Raw genomic sequence first — 26,608 nt, 5'->3', positions numbered from 1 at the left:
AACAAGAACTCCCGGCTTCCGCCTCAGGAGGATTTCGTGGGGATGCACCAGTTATTGTAAATCTGCCCCTATACATTTAGCCAACGAGGGAGCACTTACTATTCTATTCTATTCTATTGTTTTGGTAGAGCGCAAACAGCTGCCCCAGCAATGAGGCGTCCCGGCGCTAAGAACCACAGACCCTGGTCTGAGCGGGAGAGGGTGGGAGGGAATTAGGGGAAAGGGAATAGGAACGTTTTAATTGCTTTCCGGAACGCCGGTAGGCTTTCTATGGAGCGGATGTGTTGTGGCAGACTGTTGGTCCAGGGGTCCTATTGAGCGAGTGAGTGCTTTTTAAAAAAACAGGTAAATGGGTGACAATTAAGCATGGGCGGAAAATCCGTTACGCTCGCGGATTTTGCGGATTTTCGGGAAATCCGCAATCCGCGAGATTTGCGAATTTCCCGCAAAATCCGCAAATCCGCGAGCAGCGGATTTTGCTCGCGCTGCTCGCACTGTTCGCGTGAGTTCGCGCCCCGCGAATAAGTGCAAAATTGCAGAAATACGATCTTAGCAAAACTGAAAGTAACTACTTACCAGGTTCAAAAGTTCAGGCACATCATTAGTAGCCATTTCCTGTAGTGCTTCCTGAGGGGCCCCTCCAGAGTTCAGTTGCCAGTTGAAACTATTATGTGACCCTGCTCTGAACCTCAGAATAGTTACACATATGCCACAAAGGGCCTGAATTACAGCTAAGGGAGACAAGCAGGAGCCAGGCTGGAAGTTAAAATCCATTAATCAGCCCCTAATTCATTATTGTCAGTTGGGGCAGGGAAGGTGTTGTAACTAATTTTGCAACAATGAAAGCACTTAGCAAGTGCAAAAGATCACTAATCAGGGCGCACTAAGGAAGCAGGTGCCAGCTAAAAAAATATTCTGTGACACATTAATCAGCCCCAAATTAATTCAGGTCACTTGAGGCAGGGAAGGTGTGCTTTGCTTTGCAGAAAATAATGTACACTGGACAACCAGAGGGTGTGGTGATGAAACAGAGGGTGGCATGGGTGGGCCAGAGGGTGGCATGAGTAGTCAGAGAGTGGCAGTGGTGACAGAGAGTGGCAGTGATGAAGAAGAGTGTCCCAAACAGGCTGGACACGTAGAAACAACAAGTTCGCAAAACTTGCGACCCGACAGGTAAGTTCGCAAATTGCGAAATTGTAAAAACCCTCGCGAACTGGCAGAAACACGGGCGAACACAAAAAAAAAAAAAATCCGCAAATTCGCGGATTTTGCGGATTGCGAATCCGCAAATCCGCAAAATTCGCGGATTGCCAATCCGCAAAATCCGCTCATGCTTAGTGACAATAAGTTTAAAAGTTACACAACAAGAACTCCCGGCTTCCGCCTCAGGAGGATTTTGTGCTTCTGATTAGACAGTAGAAAGTACTCCAGTTGAGTAGAGGTATTGCACAAAAAGGTGGCATCTTCGTTAACAAACACGCAGGGCGGGATTCATTCTGCCCCCTGTTAGACTCGTTTTTTGTGCCGGTCTGCCCTATGTTAGACTCGTTTTTCCTTTGTTTTTCTGCCCTTTTGCCCCCTGTTAGACTTGTTTTTTGTGCCCTTCTGCCCTCTGTTAAACTCGTTTTTGTGCCTTTCTGCCCCGTTAGACTCGTTTTTTGTGCCCTTCTGCCCTCTGTTAGACTGGTTTTTTGTGCCCTTCTGCCCTCTGTTAGACTCGTTTTTCCCTTGTTTTTCTGCCCTTCTGCCCTTTGTTAGACTGTCTTTGTGCCTTTCTGCCCTCTACATCAACACATCATCACTCAGCACTACCCCAGCATCACTCAGCACCACCACAATTTCACTCAGCACCACCACATTATCACTCAGCACCACCACAGCACCTCTCAGCACCACCACAGCATCACTCAGCACCACCACAGCATCACTCAGCACCACCACAGCACCACTCAGCACCACCACAGCACCACTCAGCACGACCACAGCACCACTCAGTGCCGCCACAGCATCACTCAGCACTGCCACAGCATCACTCAGCACCACCACAGTACCACTCAGCACAACCACAGCATCACTCAGCACTGCCACAGCATCACTCAGCATCACCACAGCACCACTCAGCACCACCACAGCATCACTCAGCACCACCACAGCACCACAGCACCACTCAGCACCGCCACAGCACACTCAGCACCACCACAGCATCACTCAGCACCACCACAGCATTAATCAGCACCACCACAGCACCACTCAGCGCCACCACAGCACCACTCAGCACCACTCAGCACCACCACAGCATCACTCAGCACCACCACAGCACCACTCAGCATGACCACAGCACCACTCAGTGCCGCCACAGCATCACTCAGCACTGCCACAGCATCACTCAGCACCACCACAGCACCACTCAGCACCACCACAGCATCACTCAGCATCACCACAGCATCACTCAGCATCACCACAGCACCACTCAGCACCACCACAGCATCCCTCAGCACCACCACAGCACCACAGCACCACTCAGCACCACCACAGCACACTCAGCGCCACCACAGCATCACTCAGCGCCACCACAGCATCTCAGCGCCACCACATTATCACTGAGCACCACCACATTATCACTCAGCACCACCACAGCACCACTCAGCACCACCACAGCATCACTCAGTACCACCACAGCATCCCTCAGCACCACCACAGCACCACTCAGCACCACCCCAGCATCACTCAGCACCATCCCAGTATCACTCAGCACCACCACAGCACCACTCAGCATCACCACAACACCACTCAGCACCACCACAGCACCACTGAGCGCCTCCCCAGCATCAATCTGCACAACCATTCAACAACAACTGGTTCAAATATGTTCTCTCAACATTTCAAACTTCATTACAAATGTCACAAAAAGATGTTAATATTTCACTTCTGTTCTTGGATTTTCGTCACAATAAAATACACTGAACATAATCTTCACAAAAGTTATTTACAAAAGTTTAAGCTATTGCCATTATAAATTAAAATCACTTTTATTTAAGTATTAATTATTTAAAAAAATTAAAAGCCTAATTTGTAATATCAATACAGCTAGGTCACGTAAATACAAAACATGTTGCATTACAAATGCTATGGGTGTCACATTTGCGAAACTATTGGCATTGTAAATGACAAAGCTATTAATTTAGCTATTTTCAAAACCAACACATAAATAAAAAAAATGTTCATTTACAAGACCAATAGCTCAAACATTCCTAATGCGAGACCTCTTGCATTGCAAATGCTTGTTTTTATATCTGTCAGTGCTTCCTGTTGAGGTTTAATTTTCGTGACAGGCGCCTCATTGTCTACTTGTAACTATTCTCTGACCCTGCTTCAAGGGTCAGAGCAGGGTTAGAGAATAGTTGCAAGTAGGCAACGAGGCACCAGGAAGCACTTACAGGCTTACAGCAGCAGGTGCCCAAGTTGAAGTTAATTTCTTTGTAACCCTTTTGTAAAAGGTAGCAAAAAATTAGCTTCAACTTTTGCACCTGCTGCTGTAACCCTGTAAGTGCTTGGCTGAAAATTCGTCCACTTATATGGTCTCACCTAAAACTGTGCTGCAGCCCTGAGGATCTATATACCACCTATGCACTGGGTAACCCTGGTACCACATACAAGGGCCTTATAAAAAGGTAAAGCCTTGACAATGTCGGATTACCAAGTTGAACATAAAAGTTTTGGGAGAAAGCACAGGCACTGGGGTCTGGGCAATAGACTCCAGTGCACTACTAGAGCCAGAACCAGCGGCATTTGGAGCAAAAAGTGTAAAGGTGGGCCATACACAATGGGGCACTTCTTTACAACCCCAATCTGCCCAACTCTATTTTACACCATTCTACCTCCACTCCAATCTACTCCCCTCCACACTACCCCATTCCACTCTACTACAATCTACCCTACTCTGATCTACCCCAACCCACACCACTTTTAGCCGTGCTGAACAACAGTCACAATCGTGTACTACATGGCTAAAACCTTCCCAAAGCAAATAGTTCTCCAATAGGCGAGACCTATTGGCTTTGCCAGAGCTTTGTTTTTAGGTGTACTCATGCTAAATACCTGTAACTTGAGTGGTGGGCTCTGGACTGCTTCTTCTACGCTTTCTTTCTTCCACGCTATCTTGTCTTACGGCTTTCTCGCCTTTGAGTTCGCCTTGTGTGGCTGCTGCTGCTTCACTTCAAAGAGTTTGAAGGAGGCTGGCTGCCGCTCACCCGCGCATGCGCGCTCTTCCCGCCTCTGCGCTCGCCTCCCTCCCTCGCGCTCCCCTGTCTCGCTCACACTCACCGATAGGCGGAGGAAGCCAGCGCGTGCGGCGTTGAGAGCAGCAGCAGCAATAGGAGCTGTGCTGGCTGAGCGCGAGCCGTGGCTGACAGCTCGAGAGCGCCAGGCTGCGTTGAGCTTGAGGAGGCATTGAGCGGGAGACGACACTGAGAGGTGACCAGCGCGAGCCGCGGCGACCATTGGAAACTGAAGGAAGCAGCGCAGTGGATGCAAGGGGTACTGGAAAGGCTTCCTTCTGCAGGGCACTGCGGAGGCACGGACCAGTGAGGAGACCGTCCATCGGACGAGGCATCGAGTAGACAGTTGGCGCAGGGTACGGAGGGGCACGGTCGACATCCTAGAGTGATTCCTTTACCCCACTCGCCATGCCACCTTGCAATCCCCGGACCCTGGGGTCCCGCGCCGGCCGGTGACCGAAGGAGCTGCAGGAGCCCAGGGATGGCCGCCGAGCCCCCCAGCCAGCCTTCCAGCATCAGGAGCCGCAGAGCCGCGCAGTACTGCTAGCGGACCAGGTATGCTGCTGGTGCACCGATGGATGACTGGGCGCACCGCTACAGGGGTATGTGGGAGGAGGGTTAATATTTGGGTGACAGGTGTGTCATGTTCACAGGGGCTTTTGACATGGCGGTATGGGAGTGATAACGTGCCAGTCAGGGAACGTGGTCACTAAGGTGGCTCCGGAACCGCAGATGGCAAATGGCTCCATAATGTGGTTGATAAAGTCGGTTCTAATATGCAGGTGTTAGTGTGGTTCTGATATGGTGGCACGCTGCTTCTGGAGTGTGGGTGTAAACTGCTCTGACGCGGGGGCGGTTATCTCTCTGTGGGTGGTAGGCGGGCCTAGGGTGTATGTGTGGTAAATTAACGGAGGTGTTGGCAAGGTCCCTCTGGTGGTGAGAGAGGGAACATGAATGGGGAAGGGGGAGTTCACCCCGGGTGGTATGGACAGCAATACGGTATGTTCGGGGTTTGGGTAGTAAGCCTGCTCCGGGTGGTACGTAAGGTGGGCTCTGGGGATGCTGTGGCTCAGTATTAAGGTGACCCTATGGAATTTGAGTGGGAAAAATTCTCGGTAGGCTGTGGCTAAAGAGGTTGCAGGAGGGGGCTGAGGGGACTTACATTGTGGGGTAAACGCATGACGGCTGGGGAGGTGGTCCCTCCCCACGCACCCCAGAGCATCTCCCATCTTCAGTCTGTACCACGTTCCCACCTGTTCGCGATTTCCCCCATTGGCCTCCCAGGGGAAGGAGGCCCTCGCCCTCCCGCCTCTAACATGTTGACACCTGTGACATAAATCTCGTCGCCGCCATACCTTTCTCGTACACTGCATCCGCATGAACGGCTCTTGGCCGTCTGCTACATGCCATGCAGCCATCCTTTCTCGTTCCCTATCACCAGCTCTGCCCTCGTAGCTAGTCAGGCAGCCATATGGACTGGTCTGCATCACCAGCGGTCCGCACTCGGGTCTGCCTGTGCCTCGCATGCTGACATGATCGGTTCCTGCCTCCTTGCGCTGCCGTGCATCTAGCTCAGGGCGCACAGCCCCGGCCTCGGTGGCCATGCTTTCGCTTTGCTTCGCTCTAGTACTGTGGGGCAGTTACTCATGCTCGAAGGAATGATTGTTTGTTAAAAGGTGACTATAACGGGGCATGCTTTGCGGGCAATATTGATTTATGGGTGACAGATTGGGCGTATTTGAAACAACAGTTGTTTTGCTGTGGGAGACGTGAGCTTAGATGCCGACGCGGACTCGAAATGTGCTACTTTACTACACCTATACATTTGTTAAGTATGGGCTTTCTTGCAGATTTTAGTTTGGAGTGTGTTGTTTCGTGAGCACATATGAGGTTTGGATGTGATTCTTAATTGTAGGGATAAGCCTGCGGTGTGTTCCTAGAGGCACAACTGCAACTTTGGGGTGTATTGCTTGAGTTGTAGATGTGAGCTTGGGGTGTATTGCTTGAGGTTCCGATGTGATCTTCGGGTGTAGTGCTTGAGGTTCCGATGTGATCTTCGGATGTAGTGCTTGAGGTTCCGATGTGATCTTCGGGTGTAGTGCTTGAGGTGCAGATGTGCTGCATTATTGAGTGGTGAGATTGGAATGTGCTGCTGTAGATGCAGCCCGCCTGCTTTGGTTGTACTGCGTCCTCAGGCAGGTGTCATCTTGGGGTGTTTTTCTTCGATATATTACTATGGCATGTGCCGCTTCAGGGTACTTGTGAGTTTGGGCAATGCTTTTAATGGGAGGTTGTAGGTTGTCACGCGCTGAATCGGGGAAGATATGAAATAGGGACGTGCTGCTTTAAGTGCAGACGTGTGCTTGAATGGGCTACTGTAAATCAGCCCTGCTCGGTATGTACAGCTTTAGACGCAAATGCGAGCTATGGTTGTGCTGTGTTAAGCAGTTTCCTAGAGCAGATGCGAGATTGAAATGTTTTGATTTGGGCCGATGTGACCTTTCGGCATTCTCTGGGGCAGGTTTGAGTTTGAATGTTTGTTCAGAGGTTCTATGAGGATAGAATGTGCTGCTCTAGGTTCACATGTCGGCATAGCATTGCGGCTTTAGTGGGGATGTGAACATGGGATGTGTCGTTTAGGGAAATATGTGCATTTGGGGTTTGCAATTTCAAATGCGGATTTGAGTTTGGATTGTTTTGCATTGGATTTGATGTTTCAGCACGATTCAGGAGTTTTGAGTCCTCTTTGTGGCAGTTGTCAGTTTCTTATTTTCTGTTTTAGGAGTATATACAAGCTGTATGTATTTGGATTTGTGGAAGGTATGAACTTGGGGGTCCGTCGATGCAGATGTGAGCTCGGGGTGCTCTGAAGCAGAAGCGGGTGAGAGTTTGATGCATACTACTTCGGACAGATGTGGCCTTCGGGTAAGTAAGGGTGGATGTTTAGAGCCGTAAGTCTGTGTGCGATGCTTGGACGTTCTGCGTTGTGCCACTTCTGATCTTCGTATTTGCTCTTGATTTGGGACTGAGAAGACGCATTTTGTTAGGAAATTACAATCTTAATGTTTAATTTCTGTGGGTCAGATGATGTCATTGAGGCGCGGGGAAGCCAGCTGCTCTGTCCGCTCCCTCACGCCCAGGCTGCCATGGACCACGATCGTCTCGCTATTGGACCTAACTTTCTAGTTGTCTCTCTGTGCTCCATCCCTGGTCTCCCCATCGGGCCCCGCCCCATTCACTGTGAGGCCCTCGGTTGGCGCCCCACATGTGATTGACGCACCGAGCGCGTTAGCATGCTAAGCACAGCATCTGTCTGGTGTTCCTCGCAGCCGGGTGCAAGGAAGAGGATTCATAAGACTGGAGCGTCCCTTGCTCCGGGCCGGGTGCGAGCGGCCTTCACCGCTCAGTTTGGTGTGTCTGTTTTTGGAGTCATTGCACAACCAAGTCATTTGTGAAGCGGGGGAGGGTAGGTCCGCCCGTAGCCTGTCCCCGTGTCAGAATCACTGCTTTCCGACGAAATTCGGTGTTGGCAGTTGCATGTAGCGTGAACTCGACCCGAAGGTAGTGGATGAGGTTAAATTAAACAAGGGCACATTTTTTTTAGGCACGGGGAGTTTAATTGATCTGCCCAGAAGCATATGCTGTTAAGCCGCCACCGAAACTCGAGCATTGTTTCAAAGTCGGCAGCTCTGCCCGTTATGCCACATTCTTTAATTGCTTTCCTGTTGCCCTGCCCCCCTGGGTGGCACGGTGTGATTGGCATAATTAATCTGTTGGCATCCGGTCCTGGTGGGAGAGGGGTAGGCTCCTGAAGCTCCAGCAGTGCCGAGGCGCCTAGCCCTCTTCAGGCGCACCGAGGTGCTGGAATCTCAGTGCCACCTGTTCTCAGTTAATGGACAGCGTTTTGTTTTACGCAATTGCCCATAGGAACGCATTTCAGTCGGCCACAAGTGTCCTTTCTGTAACACGCTCCCCATACACTGACTGCGATGCAAGAAGGGGGTTAGCCCTGTGCATGCTGTGCATGTCTTATATTTCCTCGCAGAGGTTGCCTGGCGCAGTGTTTCTTGGGTCTTCCGTGGTGGCAGCGGGCTCCGTTCTTCTTCTTTGCTGCACATTGAAAGAAACGGTGGCGTGCGCGCCCCATGCGCTCTTCGGTACTAGGCGTGACAGCGGGATCGGTGATGTGTGTTGCACCTGTTAATAATTCCACAGCTAGCTCCTGCTCTAGATTAACACAAGCATCTCCTCCAGCCCCAAAATGAAAGAATGCCTTGTTATCGGACCTGCACACATGGTTCATCTGCCCGCTGTAGCAATAGCGCGTGCGCCTTTCTCTTTTCATCAGTATTCTTTGTGTAGGCGCCGGTATGCTGGTTATCGAGGTTGTGTAAAATGTGCACCTAACTATAATCCACATGCAGCATACACTATATGTTTGTCAAGGGCAGTCCCCTTCTCTTAATTCGAGTTCAGCGACTGAAAAAAAGACTGTGAGCTGAGACTCATATCACTCGGGGTTTCTTTTGGAATGTGCGCTTCAGACAATTTCCGTCGCTTTGTCCGAGTAGCTGCCCCGCTTTCCCCACCGTACACACACTGGACCTCTGTAGGGTAGGCGCACCCAGCCATCCACCCTCCCCTGTAAAATAGCCCATCACCAGTATCGTTTGTGCGCCAGTGTTGCCGTTTTATTCAACCCGCACATACAATTTCGCCCGAAGATGCGCTGCAAAGCACTAACAATAAACGCACAATTCAGTTCCACCCGACGCTTCGGCGCGGTTCCACATGAAGCCGCGCTGATCTGCATGCAGGACACACAATGTCCTGTTTACACGTTGTAGTAGGCAGGCTAATTTGGGCTTTCCCTTGTATCTGAATTGTGGCCTGGCAGCACGGCATGGGGGCTTTGAGACTTCAAAGAGTATGGCGTAAGGAGAGGGCTCGAAAAACAGAGGCTGCTATGTTTCGAAAATGTACATCTTTTAATTAACCAACCACACACAGATGAGCGTCAAGAATTGAATTCGTTTTATTTGGCAGTAAATGCAGGGAAGCAGCAGTCCCGCGCAAACTACAAATACCCGTCACATCTATGACGGAGCAATCTTAGCTTAGATCACCTGTTTGTAGTTTCCTCTGCACGGGTGTTTGTAAATGTCTCAGGAAATCGTTTTAAGTAGTTGAAAGTAACTGATGTCTTAATTGTTTTTTATTTACTTTTTCCTTTGATTTTTTTATTTTACCGTTACTCATTCGTTAATTATCTCAACCATTTCCCCAATTATAATTGCCCCGTATCAGTTCTCTCAGGAAGTATTTCTGGCTGGAATTTACCAGCAACGTTAGAGCTGATCCATGAGTGACGCACTCTAAAGTGACGGCAAGGTAGTGACGTGTCCTTCTGCGCATTATGGAACACGTGTGATAAATACAATCTGTTGTTTTCCTTATCTGTTTGCTGTGACGCTACTCCCTTCCAACCGGCCCCTGCTTACATTAAGGGCGTGTTTTCTCTGACTCATAGGGCGCCAAAAAAGAAAGGAGGCACCGCGTAGCTCCTAGAAGATAACATCTGTCCTGATTACCAAATAAGAGGACGTCAAAGCGTTGCTTCACCAAAGGGCAAGGGTGTGAGTGGCAAGTCTGACATCTGTGAGGCTTGCGTGTCCGCCTAACTCTGTTAAGGGGCCAACAAGAGACCAATGTATTTTACATATTCACAGAGCACAGTATTTTATTCGTAAACACAGATGCCACCGAATTGAAACTAAAATTAACTGTAAAACGTGGCATTGGAAAGCTACTCGAACAGGAAAAAAGAGGGGGTTGGACACGTAACATAGAATCTGGCTCATACAGACAAGTACAATATTTGTAGGTATTTCTTATGGGATGAGCAGAGCATCCTTTTGTCTGAAATTTGTTTCAAACTAGGATCGATCATTTTGCATGACTGACAGGTTAGAGCAACAGATCTAAAGCCGCATTACATTTTTTTTATTTCTCATGATCTGATTTTTTTGTAAAAGTGTATAGGTATAGCTATAAACGTGTTTAAGCCATTTTATATGGCATGCACATTTAATGCTGGTGAGTTTGGTTTTCACACCGTTCCTATATTTCCATTTTGGTATCAATACTTTGGCTAACTTTGCTCCTAATGCTGCTTGTAGGCCACAGGATTCAGACTTAATGGTAGTGGTTTCAGCCTTACTGCATAAAGACTGGAAAGGCTAGGTTAACATTAGTATTGTAGCTCATACACCTGCTAGAATGTTTTTTGGAGTACTATCGTTTTTTTTCTAGTTATGTGGTGCAGATATTTTCTGAAAGAATGAGTTGATGTGTGCTTGAGTCTGGTGAATTTACTGTTTGTCGGAATCAACTATCTGTTACCAGCAGTGGGTTTATTAGGTACAGCCATGATGGGCCCGATTCACAAACTGTATTTTGTCGAAGTGCTATTTTTGCCATGCTACAAATTGCAGTTCACAAACCTATGACCTCTGTGTTGGAATAGGAATGCCCCTTGCTTGGTATACGAGCCTGCTCCCCTGCCCTGATTGAATACCGACTGAAGGCATATCTGGAATCCTGACTTTTACTTTGGCCTTGGTAGCTCGCTAATATAGGTGTATGCGAAGAGGCCTAAACTTGTCCCTGTGCAATGGCCTGGACCTGACCTAGAGAGGTGTAGAAAGCATGCCTTCATTGTGGACAGAGGGCCGCTGTCCATGTATTACTAAAACACATAATTCAGTAGTGGCAGCATACCATGTTTTGGAGGGATTAATAGTGTAACCAGGTCTTTTGTCCTGTGCTAAGATTGGTGAGACCATCTGCTCTGCTCATGTAAAGCGTTGCTGTATTGTGTATACCCAGAACCTTGTGTTGACTTACCCTGTGTTGACCTTGTGCAAAGTGTAATGCATGTAGCACATCTAGAAGTTGGGCTGAGTGCATATACCAGCAGTAGTACTGAGTCCAGTGGGATCCATTTTTGATTCACCTGGCTGGCACAACACAAGATAGAGCGTGAAGAGTGTTCTTCCAGACCATGGAAGTAAATTAGCGGCATTTCTCTGACTGGAGGGAGGAGATCCAGGCGCTAAAGTGAGGAGGGTGGAGACATGGCTACGTTTAGATATTTCATGAGGCATTGCGTTAGCAAGGGACTGCTGGTTAGTCTTCTTGAACCCTGCCATTTGTTGTTTGACATTTCAACCACATATAAATATAGAGATATATAATTAAAAAAATAGGTATAATTATAGATTCATTATATATTTTTAAAATATAATATAGTTAATTAAAATTAAATTTAACTCTGATTTAAAAAGATATGAACAGTATTTAAATATTTACATTTTAACCTAGTTTATTACAAATTAAATACAAATGTTAGTGTAGGTGGTCAATTTAAAAAAAATGTTTAAACATTGTAATTTAAAATGTCAGTTCTCTGTGGGATTTTGAGGATGTGTCTAGCTGTTGCATTGTGGATTGTTCATAGACTTCTGGTGAGTTGCTTTGTGATCTAGGAATAGAGGGTGCTCCTGTAGTCAAACTTACTGGTGGCTAGGGTGTGAGTGGCATGTTTTTTAGTGTTGCTTGGGAGCTATTCATAGACCTTCATCAGCATCTTAAGGGTGTGGATGCCAGATATAGACTTGTGCCATCTCGTCAATTTTGCTGTTGAGGATGATTCCAAGGTTCTTGGCATCGGAGCTGTGTGTGTGTACAAGTTTGGTCTGCCACCAGTTAAAGTTTATGGGGGGGTGTTCTTGCGACAACCACTACTTCTGTCTTGTCGGTGTTGAGCTTGAGATATTTGGCTTTCATCCAGTTAGCAACTTCAGTCATGCAGGCAGTGAACTCATTTTTTGATTTGTGGGTGCTCTCCGAGTGAGAGCATGTCGTCAGTGAGAATGCGGATGTCATGTGTGCAGATGACATTGGCCAGATGAATCGTGTATGTGTTGAAGAGAGTGGTGCTGAGCTATGAACCCTGAGGTGCTCCACTGATGAGCTTGCAGGCTTCCAAGGAGTAATGTGCCTGGTGACAGCTTGTTTTCTATCTGTTAAGAAGGATCAGATCCACTGGAAAGTGGGTCCTTGGATGCCAATCTCATGTAGGCACTTGATGAGGATGGGATGTGAGGCCATGTCAAATGCTGCAGAGAGGTCCAGAAGAATGAGTGCAGCCACGACTCCTGTCAAGGATCATGCAGATGCCATCGGTGACAGACATGAACATGGTTTCTGTACTATGGTTGGGCCAGAATCCAGACTGCTTAGCCTTGAGTCCAGTGGGATCCATTTTTGATTCACCTGGCTGGCACAACACAAGATAGAGCGTGAAGAGTGTTCTTCCAGACCATGGAAGTAAATTAGCGGCATTTCTCTGACTGGAGGGAGGAGATCCAGGCGCTAAAGTGAGGAGGGTGGAGACATGGCTACGTTTAGATATTTCATGAGGCATTGCGTTAGCAAGGGACTGCTGGTTAGTCTTCTTGAACCCTGCCATTTGTTGTTTGACATTTCAACCACATATAAATATAGAGATATATAATTAAAAAAATAGGTTTAATTATAGATTCATTATATATTTTTAAAATATAATATAGTTAATTAAAATTAAATTTAACTCTGATTTAAAAAGATATGAACAGTATTTAAATATTTACATTTTAACCTAGTTTATTACAAATTAAATACAAATGTTAGTGTAGGTGGTCAATTTAAAAAAAATGTTTAAACATTGTAATTTAAAATGTCAGTTCTCTGTGGGATTTTGAGGATGTGTCTAGCTGTTGCATTGTGGATTGTTCATAGACTTCTGGTGAGTTGCTTTGTGATCTAGGAATAGAGGGTGCTCCTGTAGTCAAACTTACTGGTGGCTAGGGTGTGAGTGGCATGTTTTTTAGTGTTGCTTGGGAGCTATTCATAGACCTTCATCAGCATCTTAAGGGTGTGGATGCCAGATATAGACTTGTGCCATCTCGTCAATTTTGCTGTTGAGGATGATTCCAAGGTTCTTGGCATCGGAGCTGTGTGTGTGTACAAGTTTGGTCTGCCACCAGTTAAAGTTTATGGGGGGGTGTTCTTGCGACAACCACTACTTCTGTCTTGTCGGTGTTGAGCTTGAGATATTTGGCTTTCATCCAGTTAGCAACTTCAGTCATGCAGGCAGTGAACTCATTTTTTGATTTGTGGCTGCTCACCGAGTGAGAGCATGTCGTCAGTGAGAATGCGGATGTCATGTGTGCAGATGACATTGGCCAGATGAATCGTGTATGTGTTGAAGAGAGTGGTGCTGAGCTATGAACCCTGAGGTGCTCCACTGATGAGCTTGCAGGCTTCCAAGGAGTAATGTGCCTGGTGACAGCTTGTTTTCTATCTGTTAAGAAGGATCAGATCCACTGGAAAGTGGGTCCTTGGATGCCAATCTCATGTAGGCACTTGATGAGGATGGGATGTGAGGCCATGTCAAATGCTGCAGAGAGGTCCAGAAGAATGAGTGCAGCCACGACTCCTGTCAAGGATCATGCAGATGCCATCGGTGACAGACATGAACATGGTTTCTGTACTATGGTTGGGCCAGAATCCAGACTGCTTAGCCTTGAGGAGCGGGTAATTGGAGAGGAGTTGGTTGATAGATTTCTCCAAGACCTTTACCGGGTATGGCTAATGGGTCTGCAGTTGGAGACCATGGCTGGGTCATCAGATTGTTTCTTGAGCAGGGGTGTGATAGTGTGTTTCCAGATGTCCGGGAATGTGGCTGAGTCAATGGAGGAGTTGAGGTTGGGTGCTTCGCTGATCATCATGAGTCCTTTGGTCAAGGCGTGGTGGGAGCAAATCGGTTTGCATAGCTCCATGTGGATGAGGAGCATTTCCTCCAAGGTAACCTCAATGACTGATGAATGGAGTCTATCTTGAATCCCAAGAATACTAACTTCTGGGTTGGGTGAACTCAGACTACTGAGCATTATTTAACAAATTGGAGGTCCTGGAGGAGGGATATCCCAAACTGAGGTGAACTACGTAGGTTTCGCGATCCTGGTGCATCAAAAGAATGTAGTCTAGGTAGGCTTCAAGTCTGATCCCCAGGCTTGCAGCCAATCCATGTCTGGTCGAAGCACCTTGGTGTAGGAGAACGGTGCCAATAACAGACCGAATGAAAGACAAATGAATTCAAAGGCTTGTCCTTTCCATTCCAATTGTAGGAAGCGTGTGTGGGGGAAGAAAATCGGAATGGGGAGGTAATCGTCATTCAGATTGAGTCTTAACATCCAGTTGTGTGGGAGAAGGATATCACTGAGCAGGCGTATGCCTTTCATTTTGAAGTGCCCATAAATTAACCACTAGTTGAAGTCTTTCAAAAGTTGGTCACTGAGACGGTACCCTTTGTCCTTTTTCTCAAGAAGGAAAATTTGCTGAGGAATCCTCTGGGTGCAGAGAAGGCGGTATGATCACCCCTTTGACAAGCAGAATGTGTACCTACTGGTCCACCACTTACATTATGGTCCCATAGAACTTTATGTGATAACCCCCCACAGGATTAAGTACCAACACATGCTTATGATTTTGGCCCAATTGTGGATGAATCATAGTAACCTGTAGGAAACAAGGAGTATTGCTTACCATTTGTCCAAACTGGAGCGCTGCTGGATCCCCGGGAGACTCCTCTGTTGCCATGTCCTCTGCCGTTACCATGAGAGGGGAAGGAACACCCCCAAATTTCATTTAGTCCTGCAGCTGCATGTAATGTCTTGTTTGGAGTTTGTGGTGGGTTGGATTGTAGGCGCAGCTGGACGAGCGCCACCTACCTTTTCCGTCCATTCGAAAAACCTTTTGGCGAATGCTCTGTGCATGGATTGTTGTGCTTTATCGATGGAGAAAAAGTGGTCACAAATTTTGTGAGCTCTTTAAGAAAAAGATCTCCAATTCGACTTCCTTCTGCCACTGGTCAGGCCTCCATGGTGGCTAATTCACCCAATTTGAGATCAATTTGTATGAATAACGACCGTCTGCATTCTGTAGATAACACACAATTTATGTTACCTAGAAAGCAAAGTGCCTGTTGAGCCCAGCCAGAGAGATTAGTTGGATCAATCAGGTGGCCAGTCTAGTGGGCCTCTTCGCCCATATCTTGAATTTTTGTGAGGAGACCCTAGACACGAGCAACTTGTCTAACAGGACTTCCAGGTCCAATTGAGGCCCTTCTTTTTGTCCTTGGTAAATTGGGTAATAAAGGTTGCCAACATTTTATCAATCACAGGGGGTGGACAGGCCACTTTCCCAGCCAACTAGGGCCTAGGGCATTCTGCCCGTAGTCTTCCCCAGACATCCTTAGCCATAAATTTACAAACGCAATTGGTCACATATTGGGCTACTGTAACAGCTGGTCCCCAATCCGCAGAGCAGGTGTGGTACATGTCCTCCTGTTCCAACTTGCCCAGAGGTTCTGCTGATTTTTGCAGGATAGCATCCTCCTTTTTGTTCACCCTGGGTGTTTAGACTCGCCTTCCGGCTGCAACGGTCTAGGGCAGGGTTAGCCTCCAGAGCTCTCATGCAGATTATCGAAGTTGCCCCTGGCATCTGCTTCACCTTCTGTGGGGAGTAGTTATCATCAATTAATGTAAACCTAGGGTAGGGATCTGCCTTTTTAAGATCAAATGCAGCTAAACGTCTTTTCAAAAAGGCTTTGTGCAATCTCTCAAATGCGTCTGAAGATGGCAAAACTGCTCTATCCTTGGTGGTAGGTTTGTAAGAGCTGTCACTGCTAAGAGTGCTCGAGTGTCACCTGGAGGTGAGAGGCCCCCATATTCCCTGCCCGGGATTAGAATGCTGCGTTGGGCTGTTAGTCCTATTATTTTCCTACTCAGGGGCTCCTAGGCTGAGGAAATTGCTCTCTGTAGAGAGGCATCTATGGAGTCCACAAGTTCCTGATGGATGGAAATGAGAATATGTTCGTCCTCCATAAGCCCCACATAGTCCTTGTATGCACCTGTCATAGTATATCAGGTGCTAAAAATAGATTGTAGTTGCTACTGTAATGTAAAAAGCCTCCATCAAGAAGTTATTCACCAGTGCTCATTAAATGGAGGAGGGGCCGTTGTGTGGCAATCCCTCTAATTATCTCGGGCCTCCTGAAATAGGCTTGGAGGTGTAAAAACGTGTATACTGAAGCTGAGAGAAAGAGAGATGTTAAACCTGTATTGGTTTTCTCCATGCGTTCTTTGAGGTGACAGTCTTCCTTCACTAAACCTAACAGAAGAAAAAGACAACGAGCCGCAAGAAGAATAGCCCACTTCAATTGGCATGATCGCCTTGCACCCCCTAAAGGCTCCGAATGGTCATGGTGTACCCTCTACAGGCGCTAACACTACACAGCAGTCCCTGACTAATAAGAGCATGCCCAAATGCGGGATTCTCCCTTGCAGCTCAATCATGATCATGCAATGCCCCCTGGGGCAGTGGGGAGTTAAAATCATGCACCAACCGTACCTGAGGGTAAAGCAGCTCCAAGGACGAGCGCAAAGTTAGCAAAGTATCCTGCAAAGGGAATTTACACAGCCAAAACATAACACTAATACAGTAATCCCCATAATAAAAATGATTCATTAAGAAAAAATACTTATCTGGCTGCTGAGTAGCAAAGAAGAGGAATATGACTCGTTACAACGCAAGTCTTTAATTTGCGTGTCATTACAACGCGGTCGTTACAAAGACCGCGTTGTTACCACGCAATGCCATTACTATGCAAGTCATTACATCGACATGCAGTAGATGGCGCGCTGACATCAATAATGTATAATTTACTATACCAACACTAGTCTACGTAACACTAGGGAAGGAGTTGGAATAGTGAACTATACTATTCCTAATGTTAGCGCACCATCTACTACAAGTCGATGTAATTACTTGCATATTAATGGCTTTGCGTGGTAACAACAAGGTCGATATAACAACTGCTTTGTAATCGCACCGCGGTGTGATGACCGCAATGTTAAGGTCGTTTCCCAAAAAGAGGAAGTACTTTTCCTTGGTGGATGATTATAAAGGAGTCACTATATGGTTGCCGGTGGACTATGTTCAACACTAAAAATGAATCGGCTATTTAGTATTTTTGTTAAATGTTATAGTGGCTTTTTATGGGCTACTGAGTTAATAAATTGAAAGAGAAATGCATAACCTGAGCCTCCAGTCCTGACACAGAATTCATAACTCTCCTTTTTAGTATTTCTCTGTGGTCAGAGCACTTGTTGTTGTTGATGCTTGGGTACTTTATCAGTACATAACGTAAACAATAAACACCAGCTCATTTTTAGGTCGAGGCTACCGTCGGACTGCGAAGCAGTGGGAGGAGCCGAAGATTTTATGTCTTCTACAGTGGGGCTTGAACCCGCCCCTCTTCTCCATTGGCTGGTCTCGTAAATGCTGGTCAGCCATTGGAGGAGAGGGGCGTCACTCTGTTCTAGCCCTGGCTTGAGCATATTCGGGGGCGTGTTTTTTTGCATTTTTTAATCAGTGACATCATCCGTCACTCAACTACAAAAACACGCCCCCGAATCCCAAAATGGCCGTATGTTTCTCCGAGGCATTTCTGCCGCGCCTCGGAGAAACGTGGTGGTGTTTCCGGAGCTGCTCACCCCTTCCTTTCTGCTTTCAGGAGCTGCTCGGCTCCGCTCGCCTCGCCCTTCCCTCTGCCCTCCTCCGTCGCGCTCTCGCCTCCCCCCCACCTGCCGCAGCTCACCCCCCTCCCACCCCCCCCCTCCGCCACAGCTCTCTCCCCGTGGCTTGTATTACAAAAGGGAGTTGCGGTGCAACCCGAAATCAGTCTAAAATGTAAAAAATCAGCCCATAAGCGCAGCTATGTGTGCATACCTGCTTTCATTGGAGCCTTTATTGTGAGGCTCATGGCGAAAAATACTCTGGCTATTCCAGTAGAACGTGTTTATGACCGGCTTTTAACGAGTGTACAACTTTTACACAGTTATATCCAGTTAACAGGACAGCTTGGGATGGCCCTCCGCCTCTACCTCCCCGGAAGCATCTCACATTGGATGACAAGTGCGGTAATGGGCGGGGCTGCCTGCCACAGTGCTCGCGCGCCCATTACTGTGACGTGCTCTTTTGGACTCCTGCTCGTCCCCGCTGGAGTTGCCATTTCAATCATTGGAAAGAAGCAACTGGAGGTTCCTAGAGGAGAAACAGAGGAGCCAGCAGGAGGTGCGGGGATCGTGAGGTAAAGGGCTGGGCGACGAGGTTCCGTGGCCATGTAGTCTGATTGCGGCTTGGGGTTGCCGTGCTTCTCTTTATTTTATTTTATTTTATGCATTTTTATAAAGAAGCACCTCTTCTACGTGTCTAGGCGAGCACGCGGACTCCTTCAAGGAGAAAACATCCGGGTTTTCCATGGGGGCAGTGGTGGGCAGGGGGCGTATCCACTCAATATTTGCTGTGCTTTGCCAAGACGCGTTGGGTTCTCATAGTGCTTTCTGTGTGTGTGCAGGGGCCATACACAGGAGGTTGCTTACATTTGCTGTGGATAGGACAGGAAGTGGTAGATGAGAAAGGCAGGCCTAAGCCCTGAAACAATTTCCGTGGTGGAGCCTAAAGGGTTGATAATGGTGCCACTCTACCTGTCATTCTAAGGGGGTGGAATTCCCGTTGTTATTTGCAAGAGCACCTTACCTGAAGGCACCGGTGTTTATGGCAATGGTTCGATAATCTTACAAAGAGCTGAAAAGACAAATCTCGCCACGTAAAATAGTGCGATATTCCTTCATAACTGGGACAGTGTTGCTCCCCTTCTTCTTGTCGTATTTGTGTCAGTGGGGCGTGCAATAGTACCCAACACAATCCACCCCTCAATTGCTTATTATCAATACATACTCTCCCTAACGTGTACACAAAGATCCTCTTAACAATTATGTTAACAAATAAAGGTCACTGAAATCCAGCTCTAAACTCCTAGTACCCATAGTAAACCTGTCCCCCGGCTATAGAAACTGGGTCCCTACAATGCAACCAGGTATGTGCAAATGAATGGTCTGAAAACTTTCTCAAGATGTGTGCAACATTCACAGGCCTCCTCTCTAGTCTGGGACAATCCTGCAGCTTGCAACAGGATATTGGAGATGGTGCTATATGTCAGACAGTTTCCCTGATGTTCATGTGTATAGGATGTTGTGCCTATGGAGCCAGTGCATAATTTTTCCTTTCATCTCCTATTCCATGACTGTCTGGGCCTCTTGTTGCAGAAACACAACCCCTGCAGTTTGATAAACCACATAACATGCTAATGGTCTCTGATAACTTTCCCTGAACCTGTGTTCTATGCTGAAGGATTCCAGCTACACCGGACTCCGTTATAGCTTTCTCCATTCCTACAGAGCTTGCAAGATTGAAATGGTTTAATGGTCTAACATAGTGTTCCTTTTAAGGATGCTTTGCATTTCTCAGCAGCACAATTTACTATTCCCCATTTTGTATGCTTGTTTATGTATAGAGTATAACGTTTCCTAGATATTGAAGATGTCAAATCAATGCCTACAACTAATCAAGGTAACAAGGTTTTGACTGAGTTCTCCAACTTCTTTCACCCAAGCCAACCCCTTCTTACCTTCGCCAAAATATGCCGGCCTTCGAGCTTGGCCTGGCTCTTCCATAGCTTGGTGCATTCCTAGAGACCTTGCAAGATTAACTCTGAGATGGTTTGAGGCCTCCCCCTGTCCTATCAGGAGGTTATAGATTTCTTGGACATTTTTCTACTAGACTGGTGGGGTGTAATTTTTGACATTGGCGTAAATAGAACAATCTGTATTCTTTGTTCTATTTTCCTACACAGCAACTCTCCTGTCACCTGGCTCTGTGTATGTGTGTGTGTGGGGGGGGGGGGGGCTCTGTGTGTGTGTGTGGGGGGGGTTCTGTATTGGTGGCTCTATGTGAATGACTGTGTGGGTGGCTCTGTATGTGTGTGTGGGTGGCTCCGTGTGTGGGTGGCTCTGTGTGTGAGTGGCTCTATGTGAATGACTGTGTGGGTGGCTCTGTATGTGTGGCTCTGTGTGTGGGTGCAAATGCAATGGGTCTCGCATTTGCAAGAGATTAAGCTATTGGCATTGTAAATGGCAATGCCATGTGTTTATGTTTTAAAAACAAAAACATGAATAAAAATGTCATGAGCAATGCCAATAGCTCTAACTTTAACAATGCCGAGACCATTGCATTGTAAATGCTTGTTTTATTTTAGAAATTAAATGGAAATGATGGAAGAAAGTTAGAGGCTTAGAAAAATCTAAAAATACTAAAGGCAAAATAAGATTACCACATTGATCATAGCTATTCTAATCTTTTATGAATGGACACATTATAAAGACCACTCAGCAGGCTACATCTGCTGTGGTATGAAACATCTAAAGTGAAACTACATTTTAACTCCACTAAGTAATGATGGACCATTGAGGATATAACAACCTCTCACAAGTACACAATGTGCCAATTCTAAGCATTTGCAAATAAATAAAGAACAATTTTATTGTAGGTATAAAGAATGATCCAAAACCCTCCAACTTATAAATAGTTGAATGGAGAGATGACATCTCTCCCCATTTGAGAAAGATATCAGCAGCAGCATCTTTACACTTTGACAAATGTTTTTACTGCCAATTCACGATTGTGAAAGGGGTATGAAAAGGTTTACATATTTCCTTTCATTGTGGTAACCTTCAGGTAGTGGGTTAATAGCGTAAAGTCAAACACATGTCCCTAGAGACCATTCTCAACAGCCTTTCACCTATTTGTGTTGCAAAGCTACAGAATCGCAGGGCACATGTTTGCATTTGTCATTTCAAGGAATAACAATCATATTAAAGACTCTTTGTGTAGAGCAAAACTAGAGTCGTTGAAATCTGCAAGTATTCAAAAAGATGTTAGGTGAACATAATGGCAGGGTTGCTGGTCATGAGGTTTCCTGACATCATTATAAAAAATGTTTTCCTTTAAATCTAATGATGTGCACTTTCACATATTTATTATTTGAGTCATTTAAGTTAGTTGTAAAATAGGGGTTGTTTCAAGAGATGCATACATTTGTAGTACATTGAGATATTAAATATCCATCCAGATAACGAATGTAAATACTCCTTGCTTAACCTTTTAAAATATCCTTGGTGGATACTTTTATATCGTTTTTTTCCCTGCCAATAGTGTCTTGAGAGATTTTGAATTATTTGGATTTATTTTTTGAATGATGATAGTACTCTTAGTTTAGCTAACTGCAACTTAAAATTAGGCACTCCTGAACTACGTGACAACTGAAGTTGGAGCCATGAATTAGCCTGATGGAATTTCCTTGTCCACTAAATAAAGTTAGTGATAAGATTGTATTCTGTATTACATTTAGTGGCTAGGTTTATTAAATTAAAACTGGAATTGATTAAAAAGTACAGTCCGGTTTAGGTTTGGCTCTATTGTGCTTTCCACACATTTGGAGGTGAAAGTTCAATCCAATGACTGTTAATGGAATTATGGGAATAACAGGAATAGTATCCAAATCTTTCACTACCAGTTTCATCAGAATATTGAGTTTGGAATTTTCTATAACTAAGGCAATATACCAGCAAAGACTAGTACATGATAGGTGGTAATACCTGCACCAACCCTGTAAACTGGAAATAAGAAATGTAAGATCTCTTGCCAGATCAAGCAAACTAATGTTGAAATAGGAGGGGGAACAATCTCTCTAAAGGAATCCCTCACTTTCTAAAGATATTTAGATGGCCCAATTGCATATATAGTACAGTTGAATTAAAAAATAGACATGATACAGCCAAGAGAAAAATAAAATACTGGTAAAATAAAGTCTAAAAGGTAAAATGTGATATGAAGCCATCTAGGATACAAACCAATGTCTTCTAAATTATGCATATTGAATATCACCTCAAATGTAATGTATGAGTCTGAAGTTAAAGTTCTATAAACAGAAAGACCAACCGTGTTCTATGGCAATTTTTAAACCATTTACCAATCCCATGGACCTGCTAATAACTTGAAGTGGAATGCATGGAATTCAGAGGTTCTCCGCAAAAGGTATAAAATGGTTTGGGACCTGCTGAGAGAATATCAAGCCAACTCAGGAGACAAAAGGCATCTTGATAAAGCATGTATCCCTGACGACAATTTCTGTATTCTGACTTGGACATTGGAGTACCCAGACAACCACATACGGGATCCTAACTCGTAACCCATTGGACCCAAACAGAAATGTTCTGTTTGTTTCTGCCTCCATTTTTAGTTTGTTGAGCAAATCTCTAAAATAAAGGTGCAGTGATGTTTACAACTGTACATGTTGTTTCTCTTCACGGCATAGCACATTCTGCTGTAGTTAACATATGAACATATCTTTGCACATGGATACTTTTTATCTCTGTACGTTTTATTGATTAGTGGTATCAGAAACCCAGATGTCCTACTCTAATAGTCATTACATTGCATTCTTCTTGCTTGAGGAGCAGACACGTTTATCAAAGCTGCGGAATTAAGCATCTGATGAAGTCTGATAAATGGGTTCTGCTGCTGGTATGCTGTGTTTTTGTTCTTAATTGTGGTAGCGCTGCTAGCGGCGGCCTTTGTGTACCTTCAGAGAACAGCAAAAGCGGTTGGGGTGACTACACTTTCAAGGTTATGAAAAAAGACGACGATCTGACCTCATCAAGCTCTGTAGGTTAGCTGTTCTTAACCTTTTAGCTTATGTGACTCACACTGAATCACTACTAGAAGCTGGCGACCCCCACCTAAGCTTTCTGTGATCTGAACTTCAAAACTGTATACAAAAATACAGAAAGAAATGTACATAAAATGCAAAAATTATGAAATCTTTTTTTAATTCCCAAACAAAACCATATGCAGAAATCAAAATGCAATTATTAATCAGAAGGTTGGAGCGCCCTGACATTTAGTTTCATTTCTAAAAGATTGAATATGCTGTACTCCAGCATGTAATGTTGTCTTTTTTGCAACAAATGCATGCTCTCTTTTTGTCGTATTTTACAGGTGCTTCAGCTGGGGCCACCAATCGGCCACACTAGAGTTATTGCGTTGTACTTGTGCCACACTTACAATTCGAGATAAGGGTACCAAAGAAAATGTTTACTCTCCAATTTTAAACTCCTTAACACAGATCATTTAAAAATTTTCAATGTAGCTTTTTTTTAATGTATATCTATTTCAATAATCGAATCTATTTTTCCAAACAATCGCGGACCCTCTGAGTAGGCATTGTGGACCCCAGTCGTTCGCGGACCACATGTTAGGAATCACTGGTAAAACTTATTACTATAGGAATTTTGAGAGTTGTGTTGAGAAAGTTCTGTAGGCATACTGACAAAAAGATATATCGTGGTCCATATTGAATTCCTGTAATGGACTCCCTCCACCCCCACCCCCCACGCTCCCCAATAACAAGATTAACTGGTGCAGTTCAAATGTAAAACAGATAATCTGAATTTTAAGGAAAAGCATGTGCAATGTTCAAACTGTCCTGTTAGGAATGCCCATTCTTCATAGTTCCAAGTAAGAGGAAAGAAGGATGGAACTGTTCTGAGGGAAACGTTGAGTGTTGGAAACTATGGGTCTTTACGTTTCATCTTACCTATGCTCCATTAAAAATGAGAACTCAGCCGAGAAAATCCCTCCCTCACGTTTCTAAATTATTCCTTACCAATAAATGTGGGTGAGACGATTTGCTCTCCCCTGTCCACCATGGAAGAATCCACCATCCTCCCTTTCAGACATACCTCTTTCCTAGGACAAAACAATCCCAGTTATAGAAGGGCTTTTATGATTTTGTACGAGCCGAAACTAAGGATTTCTTTTCCTTTGCCTTTTATTACGCTTCAAATACAATGTTCTCCTCAAAATTCTGCAATGACTTCAGCTTACAGGAGAGTAAACTTTAAGAAGATCCTTTCTCGGGCACAAATAGGCCCATGGAATACATAAGGATAAAGCTGGCACCTGCTTCGCAGCTTCCAGCTTTCCAAGAAACTGTGTCAAGCTCCATGACTGAATGTCCATGGAAAATTTCTGAAGTTTTGATGTACAGAGTAAGTCTTGCCAAGTTTGTTTCAAATGCGGATATAACATTCTTTCTGTTGTGTGAAAAAATAACTTTTCTCCAATTGATTTTGAACATTTATACTACTTGGTGAATTTAGAAATATTCTAAATGAAACCATTTTCTCTAAAGGGAAGCTTAATATAAAAACATTGGAATTGATGAGTACAAGTATTCTGGTTATAATTTAAATAGGCCATAAACTTTCTTACGAAAGTTGGCCTGATTTGGAATAAGATCTCCTAATTTGGATTAGGGGGTTTAAGCTAAATTCATGTCCTTCGTGATCCCCAATTGATTACCTGATTTCTCTGTAGGTTATATTTAGACAAGGATATATTTGCTTTGCGTATTTAAAACCTTATCTGAATTGAGATTGTGGTTATTAAACTTAAGTGTCTAACAGGTATACACCCGTTACAACGCATCTTTTACAACTACCTACTATTACAACGCATCTTTTACAACGCATACCATTACAACGCATTGCGCTGGGGGGCGCTCTAGGATAGGGAATAAGTATAATTTACTATCCAACACCTTCCCTAGTGTCCACGGGGACTGGAGTTAGAATAGTAAATTATACTTACCACTATCCAGCACCTCAAAGCGCTATGCGTTGTAATGGTATGCGTTGTAATGGTCGCGTTGTAATAGTAGGTAGTTGTAACGGTATGCGTTGTAACATGGTACATCCGTCTAACATCTCTGTTAGATTTTCACTTGATTAAAAGTGGTTTATGCATGCTTATTTTAAACTTTGATTGTTTCTTTGTTTTCTAAGGTCTCTGAATTCTAAATATTGATTAAGGCACCTGAGTTCTCTATGTGGTGTTTGTGTATTGTTTTTACGCCGGTGTTGGTCAGGACCTTTGAATTTTACTATCCAGTGGCGATTGCCACTGGGTAATTATAGTTTGGATCGTATTTCCATAGGAAATGCCTTTTTTTGTTTTGCTAATCACTTTAGCGCAGTTTGATGAATCTGCACAAATCTTTCCAAAAAGTGCTACTATTTGCTTAAGGAAAGCCTACGTGCACTAAAGTATGTAAAAAGCGAAAAGGAAATGGAGGAAAGACTACGGCAAATCAAACTATAGAGACCAAATAAGTTAATACCATACTGAAATAAAAAATGCTCAAATTGTCTACTATGATGCAAAACTCAATCACGCCTCCAACTCCCTGTGTTAAAAGTTTCATATTAAGACATTACTGGAGACCTCCTCTAATAGTTCTACTCCTGAACCTTCAGGACCTTGCTGCAACAATCTTGAGAGATTTTTTCTAAAAAAAAAATCACTGACATTTTGCTAACTTTCAAAAGCCTGACAAAGATGCATGCCCCAATCTCAACAGAGACAAGCACGAAAGTTTTAATAATGGCCTTTTTGAGTGTCCCAACTTGTTTCCAGATAGCTTTGCAGCTCTCTTTGGCAAAGGTATTTCGGGATCCCTGTTGGACCCTGCTCCACCATGGATTCTTGCCAAAGCAGCGGAAGACTTCCTTCCTATTCTGCTAGAAATGCTAAATCTCTCCCTAGCAAAGGGAATAGTACCCACAGCATGTAAACACACGGTGGTAAAATCCTTATTAAAAAAAGTCTAACCTATACAACTGTCTGTCCACGAAATTATAGACCGATTCCATTGCTCCCTAGTTTTAGCAAAGTTCTGGAAAAACATGCTAACCAGTCTCTCTCAGAATTTTTAGAACTTAACAACATCATACATCTTCCCCAAACAAGGTTCCGACCTAGACACAGTACAGAAACCTCCCTTTTGGCAGTATTGGAGGAATCTAAAATGCTGCTAGATCGGGTCGGCGGCCATCATCCTCCCTGATCTAAGCACTGCCTTTGACACTGTAAATTACATTATTTTTATTGATAGAATCTGCAATGCAGGAGTCTCAGTACGGGCCCTGAACCGGCTCAATTCTTTCCTTCTTTCCTAAGCGACATGAACTTCCAGGCTCATTTGAATTGTGCAGTACCACATGGGATCGTCATTGGGCCCCACTCTAATCAACATGTATATGCATCTGCTGACAGATATTGTATCACCATTTGGGATCTCAATAAAATCTTACGCTAATGATACCCAACTGGTTTTCTCTCTTACTTCTGAACAAGATCCTCAATCCCCCTCCTTGGGCTTCTGTCTGGAGAAGGTTGCTTCCTTGATGAACAGGTCCTGCCTC

General features: G+C 45.0%; 1 protein-coding gene across 6 annotated transcripts in view; it reads left to right on the top strand.

The window, feature by feature from the left end:
- The first annotated feature begins 4,379 nt into the window (after window positions 1-4,379).
- The window catches only part of ADGRB2 (adhesion G protein-coupled receptor B2), a 1,127,991-nt gene continuing 1,105,762 nt past the window's right edge, over window positions 4,380-26,608 (top strand). For all 6 annotated transcript variants that reach the window (XM_086955647.1, XM_086955646.1, XM_086955645.1 and 3 more), the window contains exon 1: window positions 4,380-4,832. The gene's annotated coding sequence lies outside the window, so the exon portion shown is untranslated. The remainder of the gene's footprint in view (window positions 4,833-26,608) is intronic.

Source organism: Lissotriton vulgaris, chromosome 2_1 (assembly GCF_964263255.1).
Source record: "Lissotriton vulgaris chromosome 2_1, aLisVul1.2, whole genome shotgun sequence".
Taxonomy (NCBI): domain Eukaryota; kingdom Metazoa; phylum Chordata; class Amphibia; order Caudata; family Salamandridae; genus Lissotriton; species Lissotriton vulgaris.
The sequence above is the reverse complement of the archived record's forward strand: the minus strand, read 5'-3'. Positions and strand labels throughout refer to the sequence as shown.